Here is a 15,166-nt window from a genome sequence, read left to right as displayed (position 1 = left end):
TATTATGTCATCGACATATACCACCACTACCACTAGATGATCATCTTTAGATTTTACATAAATATTTCTATCAACTGAGCCTTTCTTAAACCCTTGTTTCTAGAGATACTTATCCACCCTCTCGTACCAGGCTCTAGGGGCCTGTTTTAGACCATATAGGGCCTTCTTCAGTTTTCATATGAGCCCTTCATCAGAGGAGAGAAGAGAACATTCAGGCTACTCAATATAAACCTCCTCTTATAAGTCTTCATTGAGAAAGGTAGACTTCTGATGCAGGAGCATTTGGCTTAGAATAATCATTGTATTCTAGTAGACATAGGGGGGTCTTGTGTTTTAAGGAAATTGGTTTCATAAGTGTTGAATTAATGTAATTACTTAGGTTTTGAGTGATTTTAATGAAAATAGGAATTAATTAAGTATCGTGAGGATATTTGTAAATGTTCCCGAATGTAGGAGAACATGAGTGATGATGAGTAATTAGTATGGATTGAGATATTGTAATCTTATAAAGTAGTTCATGATTTATGGAGGATCCTTAGGACTAGTTGAAAATTGAGATCCTTGGATAGTGAGGCATGGTCTTTATGATTTCAATTAACTAACGATGAATTATTGATTGGAAAATGCTATGAATATGTTTGATACCTGTAGCGAAGAACAAGCAGAGTTTTTGATGATGTTGGCAACTAACCTATCCAACTAGAGGTTGGAAAAAAAGGAGAAAGGAGAAAGGTGACTGAGTGTAGCAGCCATAGGAGCAATGAGACTCTAAAAGGTTCAAGAGAGTGAACCAAGAGAGAGAATACCTAGGAAGAGATCAAGCTTAGAGAGGAAGCTTGATAGGGTATTGAGTAGCAAGAGAATAATGCTACAGAAAAAGGCTATGTTGCAAATCACCAAACGGGCATGGATGAGCTCGTGAAGGAAGATGGCCATGGATGGTCATAGAAGAGGTTCTAGAGAATTCCATATAGGTAAGATGAGTAATGAGGAGTGAGAGAGAAATCTTGCAGTGATGAGAGTACAGTTGGAGATACTATAGGGATGGCTACAAGAGAAAGAGAACAAAGACCGAAGACATGGATGGAGAATGAGGAAACATGTCAAATGGAACCCATTCCAAAAGAAATAGAATTCCAAGTTGATAAACGAGTTTAGAGAAATTGAAAAAATACATATTGCTTTGTTGGAAAAGGAGAGACTCAAAGAAATTGAGTCACAGCAAAGAGGATTTACTAAAACCCAAAAAGTCCATTGTGAAAGATTGGAGACAGAGAAGCTCGAAAGAGTTGAGCTACAACAAAAGGAAAATGTTGGAGAAGGTGTTGAAGTTTTTGTATGTGAACTAGAACATGGACCATTAATTTTTGAAAGTGATGAAGAGACAAAGGAGTTGAATCATATGAATGATATAGAGTAGCTAGAAGACTTGATTTCTGAAGCATCAAGCGAGATCGAAAGGTCTTGTATTTTTAAAACTAATGATTTGTGTATGGTTGTAGGTACAACACAAGGTGATGAGAAAACTTTAGAGTTTGTTAAGAAGGAGGATCAGAATCTAAAATCTATTTAGATTAAGATTGAGATAACAAGATCTTAGAAACGAAAGGAGACAGGAAGTTCTCATGGAAATATGCAGCAGAATATTGGAGCTGGTAATAGTGAAGATTGGAATAGCAAATATGAGTTAAGACATGAAGATAAAGAAAAGATATTTATTGTGCCTAATGATTTTGGAAAATTTAAGCATGATGATTTCGATTTGATAGAAGAAATATCATTTGATGACGGGACGACAACAAGTGAAGGTACCAAAAATCGTGTAAAGTTTTCAAATTCTACTCCAATTAAAGTTATTGAATTATATAGAAAATTAGATCTTCAAAGAAGAAAGCTGGAAAAGTAGAGGATAAATGTTCAGAGTAAATTGTTGATGAAGGATGACAAAGAAATTTTCATGAATGAAAATTATGAAGAAGAAGTTGACAGGTACAGTAAACAGAAGCAGAAAATTATCTTGGAAGATAATATGGTAGCAGCTGAAAAGGTGCGAAATTCTACAAAAGACAATAGTGAACAAGAGGGTAAGGATGTAAGGGTGGCAGTAATAAAAATTCAACAGAGATAGGATATACTAGATAGAGAGATTGAACTGATAAGAAGGTTAACGACGAAAGTGTCTCAGAAGAAGATAACCACAAGAAAGGAAAGAAGCAACAACAAAAGGAAGACAATAGAAGAATGTGAGAGCATAACAAGTGGAGCATTGCAGCATAAGATATGGAGACCTGGAGAACAACAACAAACAATAGTAGCAACCAAAGATAAATTACAGAACAAAGTATGGGATCCAGGAGGACAAATATTAGAAGCACATGATCTGGAAATCATGACTATTTTCTACTTTGGGAGTTTGATGTAGGAGCATTTGGATCAGAAGAATCATTGTATTTTAGTAGACATAGGGGGGTCTTGTGTTTTAAGGAATTTGGTTTCCTAAGTGTTGAATTAATGTAATTACTTAGGTTTTGAGTGATTTTAATGAAAATAGGAATTAATTAAGTATTGTGAGGATATTTGTAAGTGTTCTCAAATGTAGGAGAACATGAGTGATGACGAGTAATTAGTATGGATTAAGATATTGTAATATTAGAAAGTAGTTCATGATTTATGGAGGATCCTTAGGACTAGTTGAAAGTTGAGATCCTTAAGGGATAAAGAAGATATTTTAGGAACTAAATGAGGACTTAGAGGATTCTTAGGATTTAGTTGAGAAGATCAAGGATCTGAACCAGAATTGGAAACATAGTCCTTTTGTACAAATGTAAGCCAAAAAGGTAGAGAAAGGGGGAGTCAAATTAGTCAATTAGAGTTAGTTAGAGAGAGTAGATAGATAGGAAGGTTGGATTATAGCTTGTGGGCATTGAAATGAGAAAGGGCCATTGATACAGACTGTGTAAAGGTGGATCGGACCAAAACTAGATTGTAAATAGGTTTTATTTGTATCTGTACATTTGTTAATGAATGAGGAAATTGAATTCATTGTGATTGTGTGTGTCATTCCTTTTATGTGTTGAGTGATCCGTAATTGGGAGTTTATGGTTCTTTGTGATAAACCATGATGATTGAATTTCTAACAATCTTTTTGAGTGACAAAAGACTTATCATCAAGGTAGAATCCTTGTGATTCTAGTCGGGTTTAATAGATGTATGTATAGGTCAAGTAATTATGAAATCTTAAGAAAGGGAAATAATACAGGGTGTATTATGTATTCCAGTTTGAAGTGGTGTTAAGGAAGCAGAGGTATAAGTTGAAGGCAGAGTAATCAAAGAAGTCTCAGTGCACTATTCGTGAGCGGGTAAATGAGTTGGCAGAATTAAATTTGATAACCAAAGTTCTAGAATGGTGAGCTGGTGATGAAATCAAGTTATCAGTAAGTGCGGGGATAGTGGATGAATGTTTTGATCATAGTGAAAGTGTTGTATTAAACCCTATCCATTGATCGTGTTTTCAACCGCTGACGTGACATTCGACTGTAGGGTTTAAAGTTGTGTTTAACCATGTGTTTATTAAAGGGTCGCAAACTGTTGGATCGATGTTGATATTGACCGTTGGATTAATATCGCACCACATCATTCATGAGTGAATCAACGTGGCTAAGAGAAGTTGCGACATGCGATGTAAGATGATTGGCCATTAAATGTCGTGCAAGTAGTCCATGTGATATCATTGATGGGTGTCAGATCAAGTGTGTCTTGATCAAACGGTGGAGAATTAATCTGACAAGATTTGTGTGGAAAGTCAACGTGGGAGCAATTGTTGTTCAATTGGGAGTTGTTCAATTGTTGTTCAATTGCAAGTGTTGTTCAATTGTTGTTCAATTGGAAGTTTTCTTCAAATGTTGTTCAATCGAGCGTTGTTCAATTGTTGTTCAATTGCAAGTCTTGTTCAATTGTTATTCAATTGGAAGTGTTGTTCAATTGCTTTTCAATCAGGTGTTGTTCAATTGCTGTTCAATTGTTGTTCAATTGCTATTCAATTGGGTGTTATTCATTTGCTATTCAATCGGTGATGTTCAATTGTTGTTCAATCCTGTGTCATCTTGTGCCATTTTTAGGTGAGCCTCGAGAAATGAGCCAAAGCCGTGGAAAAAGTGGAAAGGTAAAGTTAAAAGCGATTTATGTATATTTCTATAATAAAGCTGATTAAGAGCAATTAACCATGGTATGATTACTGTTGAGACCAGAGTAAGAGGGTATGGTTGATATGAATGGGTTTAAGAATTAATCAGAGTTTATGAGGATTGAATAAAGTTTCCACTGGAGTTATTAATTAAGGTTTAGACCATTGATTAGTTTTTGAAACATTTCCGCATGAGAATTTATTAAGGGTCTTAAACCTTAACTAGTGAGGGTTTGACTAGGTAGGATAAATGAAATTTTTTGCAATAAATGAGATTATGCATTTTGTATGCATACTATGGGTATTGTCGGCTTAGCCCGGCATCAACTTCACATCCATCTGATATACTTTGATGTTATTATGAATGGAAAGAGTAAGAAATATTATTATGGCTTCTAGTCGAGCTACTGGTGCAAAGGTTTCTTCAAAATCTATCCCTTTTATTTGGTCATACCCCTTGTAGATCAACCAAGATTTGTTCTTGATTACTTAACCTTTTTCATTCAGTTTGTTCTTGAAAACCCACTTGGTTCCAATAAAATTTTTCTCTTTTTGTCTTGGAAAAAGCTCCCATGTGTCATTCTTTTCAATTTGGTCTAGCTCTTCATTCATGGATTTCACCCAGAAATTATCTTCACTTGCTTGACATAGGTTCTTGGGTTCTATTTGTGACAGTAGAGCCAAAATTTCATGATTTGTACTTCCCACAAGTTTCCTTCTGGTCTGGACACTCTATCTTTGATCTCCAAGAATCTCACTCTCATGGTGTTCCTTTTTCACATATGTGAAAGGCGGTTTTGGCCTTGAATATGTGCTTGTTTCCACACCTTAATTTTCTATATTTGTTTCATTCAGATCTATGACCCTCAACTCTAAACTCTCTTCATCATCTGAGTCCAATTTACTTTCAGAGGGTTTAGGTTGTGAGCTTACTTCATCAACCACTATGTCAATGTAGTATTCTATCTTCCTTGTCCTCTTATTGTATCATTTGTACCCTTTGCTTTGAATACAGTATCCAAGAAGTATTCCTTCATCAATGTGGGAGTCAAGATTCCCAAGGTTCTTTTCATTTCTTTTAATGACACACTTTCTCCCAAACACCTTGAGGTGTTTAACAGATGTAGTTCTACCCTTCCATAACTCATATGGAATTTTGTCACTATCAGACCTGAGATGACTTTTGTTTAACAAGTATAATGTTTTCTGAGTTTCTTCTCCCCAAAAGTGGTGAGCCACTCTTGCTTAATCTAACATTGCTCTGGCCATTTCCCAGATTGTTTGGTCCTTTCTCTCCACAACTCCATTTTGTTGAGGAGTTTTGACCACTGAGAAATGTTTCTAATGCCTTGCTCTTCACATAATTCCTCAAAATATTTTGAGGTGAACTCTCCCCCTTTGTTTGATCTCAATAATTTTATCTTCAAATATTTTTGATTCTCTACCTAAGCCTTAAACTTCTTGAAGTGCTCAAATGCTTCTGACTTCTATTTTAAGAGGAGAATCCAAGTAGCCCTTGTGTAATCATGAATGAATAGTAGGAAGTACCTTTCTCCTTATGATTTTTTTGTTCTAGTGGGGCCAAATATATCTGTGTGAATAAGCTCTAGAGGTCTTGATGAGGAGGAATCTTTTGATTTGAAATGAGTCCTAGTATGCTTTTCAAACTGACATGACTTGTAGATGGTGTTATCAAGCCTTGAAAATCTAGGTAAACCTTTTACCATGCCTATCTTGCTTATCCTTATCAAGCTGTCAAAATTCTTGCATCTGAGCCTCTTATGTCATAGTCGTGCTTCACTTTTTTTTCTCAAGTAACAACTGACCCTTGAATTGTTGAACACATAAACGTTATTGTGAGTCCTGACTTCCTTCCCCACTAGTTTTCCATATTTATATTGCAAATCTCACAATATTTAGATTGGAAGGTCACATTATAGCCATTGTCACACATCTGGCTAACACTGAGAAGATTGTGTTTGAGGCCTTCCACATACAACACATTTTGTGCTTTTGTCTTTTGATCAAGACTAACCACTCCTTCTCTTGATTCATGCTAGAGTGTTGTTACCAAAGGTGACATTTCCTCCTCTCTCTTTTTCTTTTAGTGACAAAAACTTGCTTTTGTCTCTAGTCATGTGTTTTGAACAACCATTGTCTACATACCATTTGTTTTCTTTATCGTGCATTGATAAGGTGACCCACATCACATGCTCTTTTTAGTATTTTTTTTTTAGCATCCTTTATCCTTTTGTATGTGTGTTTGTCTGTTAGTTTGAGATTTGGATAGGTATTCAAACCTCCTTCTTCATTCACTGGCCTTGTGCCCAAAGTTATTACATTTAAAGAATTCAACTTCACTTTGTAGGGGAGTGAAGACATTCTGATTCCTAAAAGAGGAATCTTGAGACTTAGCAGACTGGTGTGTATTAAACCTGAGATTTTCATCTCTTTCAACTTTGACACTTCTACAATCAATAGCTTTGTGTCCAAATATATGACACTTATAACAATGACCATAAAAAAGTAGGCACACATATTGTTAAAATAATGATGAGATTTAGCAGAGAAATATCTTGGTCAACTAATTGTTTTAATTGTCCTCCGTTGACGATCTCCACTTTGTTCAACTGCTATTTTGTCTTCTTGAACTCTTTCATGATGATTCTTCCTATGAATCTATGGTTCTTCAACTCCTGCAGACTTGAAATTTATCTTCTTCTTCCCAATAGAAGATTATTGTCCCTTAGAGTACCCTAGTTCAATTTTGATTCCTAAGGGCCTTTGACAACTTAGAATCTGATTTAGTCTTCTAGTCCCTTTAGAAAATTTCTCTTTTGGATCCCTTAGGGTAATTTCTTTCTCAAGGTCAGTTCTTAGAGAGACCTTCTCGGCTTCAAGATACTGGTAGTTTTCTTCCCATTCTTGAATCATATCTTAAAGTGCCTCTTCCTTTCATCTAGATTCCTTCGGTTCAACCTTTAAAGACAAAAAAATATCTTTGAATATTTTTGAGGTTGTTTCCCTTTTCAACTTGATCAACTCCTATTTTAGCTTCTTGTTCTCCTCTTCTAGTCTCTCACGGTTTCCTTGTTCTCCTTTTAGCAGAAGAGCGGGACTATCCTTTCTCTTGATAACCTCTTCAAGTTTTTGTTTCTAATATGAAAACTCCTCATTATCTGAGTTATACATTCCTTCTTCTACACACTGCAACTGTTCATTCAACTGCTTATTTTTCTTCCTTTCTTTCTTCAACTCATCAAGGGTACCAATGCATTCTCCTTCAATGTCTACCACTCATTCCTCTTCTTCCTTTTCAGAGTCCATAATACCCTATTTCTTGGATTCTATTTCGAGGGCCATAAGAAGATACTTATTTGACACATTTTCCAGTGAGTCTTCACACTCTGATTCTGGAGCTAAACTATCCTCTATGGAATAGAATCCCTTCTTCTTGTAGTGTTTCATCTTACAATATGTCTGAGACTTATTTCTAAATTTCAGGTCTTCTTCTTTTTCAGCCTTTTATTTGTAAGGGAATTTGGAAGAGAAATGGCCAACTCTTCCAAAGTCGAAACACTTAAAGGCAAACTTCCCTTTATATTTACCAGAGCCAAGCTTTAGATTTTTGGCTAATTGAGCTAGGTCCTGATTAGATTGACTACTAGAGCAGTCTTGATGAACTCTGTGCTCCTTTCCCTTATTGACTACTCCAAATGACACTTCCTTTGTATTAGAATTCTCCATTCCTACTCTCATCTCATGGGTTGTGAGAGTACCATGTAGTTGATCCATCTTGAGATATTTTAAGTTAGGGACTTCCTCTATAGCTGATATTTTGGCATTAAATATCATGGGTAGAGATTTCAATTCCTTTTGAATGATCAAGTCTTCCTTGACTTCTTCACCAAGTCCTCTAATCATACTAACCACTTCATCAAATCTGAGGAAGCACTCAACTATGCTTTCATTCTCATTCATCTTCAAGCTTTCAAAAATCATTCTAAAGGTCTGGAGTTTTTCTTGCTTGACTTTGCCATCTCCTTCATGGAATTGGTTAAGCTTTTCCCACATTTCATAAGAAAACTTATAGTGCATAACTTTCACAAGTTTTGACTGACTAAGACTAGCAGGAATGGCATACTTGGCTTTACCATTGCTTAGATACATTTTTTTTCCATCTTCATCAGTGGGTGGAATGCCAAGGACATTGTAGTTTACTAGTATTGAAGTTCAAACCTTTACCCCTAGGGACATAAGATATGCCTCCATTCTTACTTTCCAAAACACATAGTTTGTTCCATCCAGGACCAGTAATTTACTTGAGTAAACTTCTTCACTCTCTTGCCCATTCATAATTCCTTATGGATCTACCTTCCCATGTTTAAACTGTTGCTGAAGGAACTTGGCTCTAATACCAATTGTTGGAATAAGGAATTGTTGAGAGGGGGCGTGAATCAATAATTTACGAAAATTTTACTTTTATTTTCTTATTGTGCTTTGAGTTCCTTCTTATGTTATTTCATATATGAGAGCATTCATTCATGAAATAACAAATCAATAATATTTCAAATACACATACTCAAATAACAATCTCATGAGCATCACACAATTGACACAGTGTTTTCACATGGAAACCTAGAGGGGAAAAACCACCAATTTATTGTTTATTCTATGATGTAATTTAAGAACCAACTTAATTACGTTTGTTTGTTTGTGATTCCCCACTCACTGGAGGCACCAACCACATTTTCTTAGCAAGAACCAATTTTCCAAGAGGCACCAACCTCTTAAGTATGGAGGTACCAACCTGTCACCACTATTATACTATTTCATTCAATTTCCAAACTAAAAATAGAGGCTTACAAATTACAATTAAAATACCAACTACTGGTTGTCTTACAGATTCAACTTCTCCATGCTGCTTTCCGAACACTTTATGGTAGACCTCCTCTTGCTACTAACAACAACACTTTCTCTATGCTATGCTATCTCTGCTCAAGGCTCTCCACTATTTTCAACACATCACTACCCTTCAAACACTCTTCTCTGATACCTTAGCTCACTACTATGTACTCCATGCATTTGCTTCCCCACACACTCAGTTCAATGGATAAACTGAGTTTTATTCCAGTGTTGCACTTGGCTCAATGTAGCACCTATCATAATTAATCCTACCTAAGTGTGTACAATTGGCATGACACCTTGTTCTTCTGTTGTTTCACCCTTTCTCTAGTTTTGTCACTACATTAAAATTAGAGGAATGGGTGATGATCACTTCTCTATCAAGATGGTGACACTACATGCTTTGAATTTAATTTTAGTCCCTTTACATATTCCATAGACACTCCCCATGCTCATTTATGGCTTGTAGAGATCTACGGGTACATCCTCATGGAGTCTTTATTCTTCATTTTTATTTAGAATAAGTGCACAGGAGGTCTTTGACCATTTTCCTTACTATTCTACATTTAAGACTACAACTACCAATTCATACATATTTAATGGTAGCCTATACCATTATATCAGAGCATCTCATCGTAGTGTTGTGTAGTGGTGTTAACACTACGAAACAGTTGATTGCCAGGGTTCGATCATGGATGGCCTTATTTCATTCACCCCTTGTCGAACTTCCATCATAGAACCGAGGGTGGTGACTAAGGCTTAGCCTTAAGGTGTGGAAGCCTATAGAATCTTGTCCGAGGGCCTTTTTCCTTTTATAAAGTTCTTTACACCTTTGCTTTTGTGTGTATTCTAGACCAAGCGCTTAACACTATCAAAGCCCCTTATCGTTGGTTTCTCTTTTGAGACCATGTGCTATCCATCGAAAATCATCGATTGTTGATTGCCGATTGGACCACTGTGTTCAGCCCTAGCCCTTGGTTCTTTGACTCTTCGCGACGGCGTGCTAGCCTGTGCATCGGAGCCCCTTTATCAACATATCGCAATCAAAGGTTTCAGTAGGAGTGACAATGTTAATCCTTCGTTCGCTAATCACTGATGTGATGTCATCACTACCATGTGGCACTCTTTGATTGGTGACACATGTCACCTAGATATGGTCCATTAGGCCAACCAAAACGACTGAAAACACCTGCCACATGTTCTTCAGTACTACCACTTGGCATTATTATAACCAATTGAATCCATCCATGTGTCCTCATCGGAGCTCATCACTAGTTGTCATGTGTCGTTATCAAACCCAATTAGATGCCTCCACATGTCCTCTAGAGAAGAGAGAAAAGGCCTTGCCCTAATTGGTTTTGTGACTAATTTCCTTTGTTAAGTGTATTTTTAGCTCTTAGGTTATTTAACAAGGAATGCACTGTCGCTAACATTTTAGCTTAGTCAGCATTCATTGATTAGAGAATTCCCATTGCTGTCAACTACGAAATGTTGATCACTGATATGCATGGATCCTTGACCTCTGACTACTGATGCGTCGATATGCAATACAACTGATCCTCCGATCATCAATAAGTCGGGACCTCCAATTGTTGATATTGCAAGTCATGAATCAACGAATTGGATATGATTTTGCACTACACCTTAGAACCTCTAATCATCGATTGTCGATTGGACATGTGTTAGAAGGAAAACAACTCATTTTCCTTTGTCTTCTCTTTTAGAGATGTAGAACTTCAATTGGCTCTAACTTTTGATCCATAAGTCCATTCCAGGACTTCCACATACCGTTGGAAAGCTTTTTCTAAGCACTATCAAATGGATGGGGTTGGATTAGCCTTTTAGCCAATATGCTACCTCAATAAGGGCTATAAATTCTATGCACATATGGAATCACAACCACCAGGGCATGAAGCCCAATCATCAAGCTAAGCCTTACTTGACATCAATGCCAACATTTACACAACCAGCCATGTACATACCATCAAATTTCCAACAGGCCCCTTAATCCTAATTTAATATTCATAAATGTTGGATTAAAAAAAATACCAATTTGGCTCCTCATGGATTTTCCTTTGTTTATAGGTTCCCTTCATCAAGATTTAGGAGACCTTGTTCTAAAAGTGATCCCTGATTAGCCAATGAGTCAGCCACCATGTTAAGATTTCTCTTAACATGATACAATTTAATCAAATCAAATTTGTCCAGTAAGAGTTTAATTCTTTGAAGGATAGAATTTGAAGCCTACTCATCTTTTTCTTTAATTTTATTCATTTGTATGATCACTATCATAGAATCACCGAAAACCACAGATGGTGAATTCCTCTAGAGATGGCCAACTCCAATCCTTTCCACAAGGATAAGTATTTAATCTGGTTATTTGTAGAGGTTCCTAATCCCCAAGCAAATTGTATCTCCCTTTCTTCATCAAGACAAAAGATAACCCCTCTCGCTCCTATCTCCCCTAGATATGTTTTTACTTTAGTTGGAATTACATTATGAATTACAAATATATTATTATAATGTAAAATTAAAATATGTAAGGTAAATATATTTTAATATTAAGTAATTAAAGTAGTGAACAAAGGAGGTGCTTTTTTGAAGAAGAAAAAAATCATATGATATTTTGTTAAATTAAAATTTAATTTAATATTATTATTGCTATTTTATTTTATTATAAAATTATATTTAAAATTAACTTGTTGTATAGCTAGCATGGAACAGAGTCATTTTCTAGGAAAAACTATTATTCCTGAACATATTGTTGTGGAAGCTCTAGCAAACTTAGAACACTTTCCACAAGAAAAGGGTGTAGCCCCTTCCAAAGTATCCATTGTAGAAAATCTCAATCATTTTAAACCTTGGGTTTTCTTTGAAAGAGCATCAAGAAATTCAAGGTTGAATAGTGTGAGGGGTGGGAGTGTTTCATTATCTTCCCTTCATAATCACATTTTTTTCATGTCAAAATGGTTTTCAGAACATAGTCTAATAACATGGAAAAAAACATGGCTTGCAAAAACTTGCTTCTTTTCGCTTTAGTAAAGGATTTTTCACATATCCAAGTTTTTGGAGATTCCATACTTAGCATGAATTTTCTAAACAACAATCAAGCATGAAGAAACATTTCACTCTTGCGTATTTTGGAGCAAGTAATTTAGCTTAAAAACTCTTAATTTTTCCTCATGCTCTCACATCTATAGGGAAAGGAACAAAGAAGCAGAAAACCTCTCAAAAGAAGGATCATTAATGGATGAAGGCCCATAGGAGATTTTGGAACAATGAGATGGCACTTCTAGTTAGGCTTCCTATGACATGCCATAGATGGACCTACTCTCAATGGCAATAAATACTTAATTTTCGACAAGAATACTTATCTGGTTTATAAATTGTTTTTTTTATGCTTCACTATTCTCTAGACATCACTTCCTTTCTCTTGTCACAGTTTCCTTATGGCTGCTCCATGCTTTATTGTAACTTTGGCCAAAGATGGCACAATATATTAAAGGATTTATGTGTATGTTTTGTTAATCAGAGCAAAGATGACTCCAATGTTAAATTTTCCGATTTTTCTATGTTGTATCAGTTACTTTAGCCCAATTTACTTTTTCTTTAATAATGCATCCAATTATTAGCAATATAATCAATCATAAACATAAACAAAGAAAGAACAATATATGAAATGACAAAGAAGAAAAAAATACAACCATAAGAGACAACAGATTTTTCCAAGACCAGGGAAAAACGCCACAAGGGGGAAACCCTTTCAAATCTTCTTCTTTAATAGATCACCATAAAAAGCTTTCAGTAGAGAGTACAATGAGCTCAATACATATGTTTGCAGCATATACCAATAAATAATATCTACATATCTATAGATCTGTACAACAGCAGAGAGAAACCTAGATCCACAAGATCACTGAAGCCAACTGAAGCCAAGATATCAAGCACTGGATCTGAACTCTAGACACTCTCATTAAAATTGTCTGTGTGCATCCAAAACTCCCTAGACACTCTCTTGGACAATGTGTGACGGTGTATGTGACTGCTCGGATGCTCTCAGTAACACTCTATGCATGCGTTCGAGGTAAAACACACCAAAAAGCCTTCGATGTTCCCTTACTATTGTTGTGCATGTGTCCGAGACGGCCTGGACGCTCTCTAGACCACTGTGAGAGAGTGTCTGAGGACTAATGCATCCAGATCTAGTTCTAAACCCCTGGACACTCTCATAAGCTTGTCTTCCATTGTCTAGGGCTCTTTATACCTTGTCATGTCCACTCTGTGCCAATGTCCAGGGGATAAAATTCCATGTTCTGGGTCAGTATCCAGAACAAAGAAAAGCTAACTGAGATTGAACCTCGTGCCTCTTATTTCGAACCTATTGTAGCAGCTACAACCACCCTCTAAAAATTTTCCTTAGCTTCGTTTTGGAGCCTCCATTCCAACCTTCACAGTAGCTTGCCTTGCTTTGTCAAGTTTACAAGTTTTGGTGTTTTTCTTTCATAGAGGGAGCCTGTCGATCACAGCTTGATCCATTCCCCTCAAAGGTTGTTTAGCCGGACTTGGTCCAACTGTAGGCTGAGCAGATTCCCCAAAAAAATTACGCATTTCTGGAGGGAAATGAGCCTTCCCTCCAAAAATTGCACAGTCCTATTTGGCAACCTACTGGGCTCCAAGATTGTGCAATTTTGCTAGTCAATACTACTAGTAGGAATTGCGCAATTTTCCCCAACAGGGTTGCTCGGCCCAGAATTTGCACAAACACGGGAAGCAGTTAATTGCTCTACCCAGAAATTACATAAATATCCAGGGAAGTCAACCCAGCTCCCAGCCAGAAATGTGCATTTCCTTCAAGCAGTCGATTAGTCTCTTGCATGTGCAGTTGTGTTGATCGGTTCCCTCTGGGACTAATCAGAACTGGCTTGCATGCATGGGCTGCTTCTCCCAAGGCAGCATGCAAAGGAATCCCTTATTTCAGGGATATTTTTCCAGCAGTTGGAGGTTGCATGCAAGGATAATTTCAAAAACCTCCCACCAAGTGTCGCTTTCCCTAGATTTGTGGCATGCGCGTCACAACCTCGATGTTATAAAAAATCATCAATCAGATATTGGAGAGCTCATTCCTCACATTAACCTTGTAGCTCTGACATTCCACATCACATCTAGGAGTTGTTGGCACATTTATCTCAATTATTTTTGGGTAAGCTCCCTTCCCATGCCCTGTGTTGCATTTCTCTCGCTTTTTGTGTTTTCACTTGTGTGAGTATTATTTGCTTGATTTCAGTGAGCACTCACTGTCGTTTACATGTATATTAGCTTTGCCTAGCACTGTTTCATTTTTTGTATCTATCTCACTTCTGTCACATGCATGAAACTATTTTTCATGAACGGTCACCGATTCGACGACTCGCCTCACCCACATGCATGTTTTTCCATTTTATGAATTGGTCATTTTTCATTTTCATGCATGATCATTCACTTATGCTTGCACTCAGTATCACCATGAATTCACACTCACATTCACTTTCAGTTGCCCGTCGGCGAGTCTAGGTAGCCTTGGCTCGGACTCTGCCTCGCCAAGAGCCTCAACAAGATAGCATTGCGCAATACTGAGAGGGAAGGTTTTGTCTTCCTCTCAGGAAATGTGCATTTCTTCTCAATGACTATCCCCCAGGACTGGTTTGTGAATTTTTTAGGACAGTGACTGCTGGCTCAAAAAATTGCGCAATGCAATTACGAAGCCTACAACCATTACTAGCTGAGATTGTGCATTACGAAATTCTAGTAGTCAGTAGCCAGAATGGATTGTGGATTGTGTAGTTCCAATAGTCAATCAGTGCCCCAGTAGCCCAGACTGTGCCTTGCACAGTCTTGGCAGTCAGTCTCCCGACCTCCTGGCTGAAATTAGGCAAACTTCATTATCAGTCACACAGGTATGTTGCAAGTTAGTTCTCAAGTTCATTTTGGTTTTCGACTAACAGATTCCTTGCCATGAGTGTTTCCATGTCTCTAGGTATTTCAAGTGTTCATCTGAATCTCAGTAGTGCAGATGCAATGATTTCCAAGAGGGCAGAGTCA

Source organism: Pinus tabuliformis, chromosome 2_2 (assembly GCF_031772625.1).
Source record: "Pinus tabuliformis cultivar Carrire ecotype Pingquan chromosome 2_2, CPIR1, whole genome shotgun sequence".
NCBI lineage: Eukaryota > Viridiplantae > Streptophyta > Pinopsida > Pinales > Pinaceae > Pinus > Pinus tabuliformis.
The sequence above is the reverse complement of the archived record's forward strand: the minus strand, read 5'-3'. Positions refer to the sequence as shown.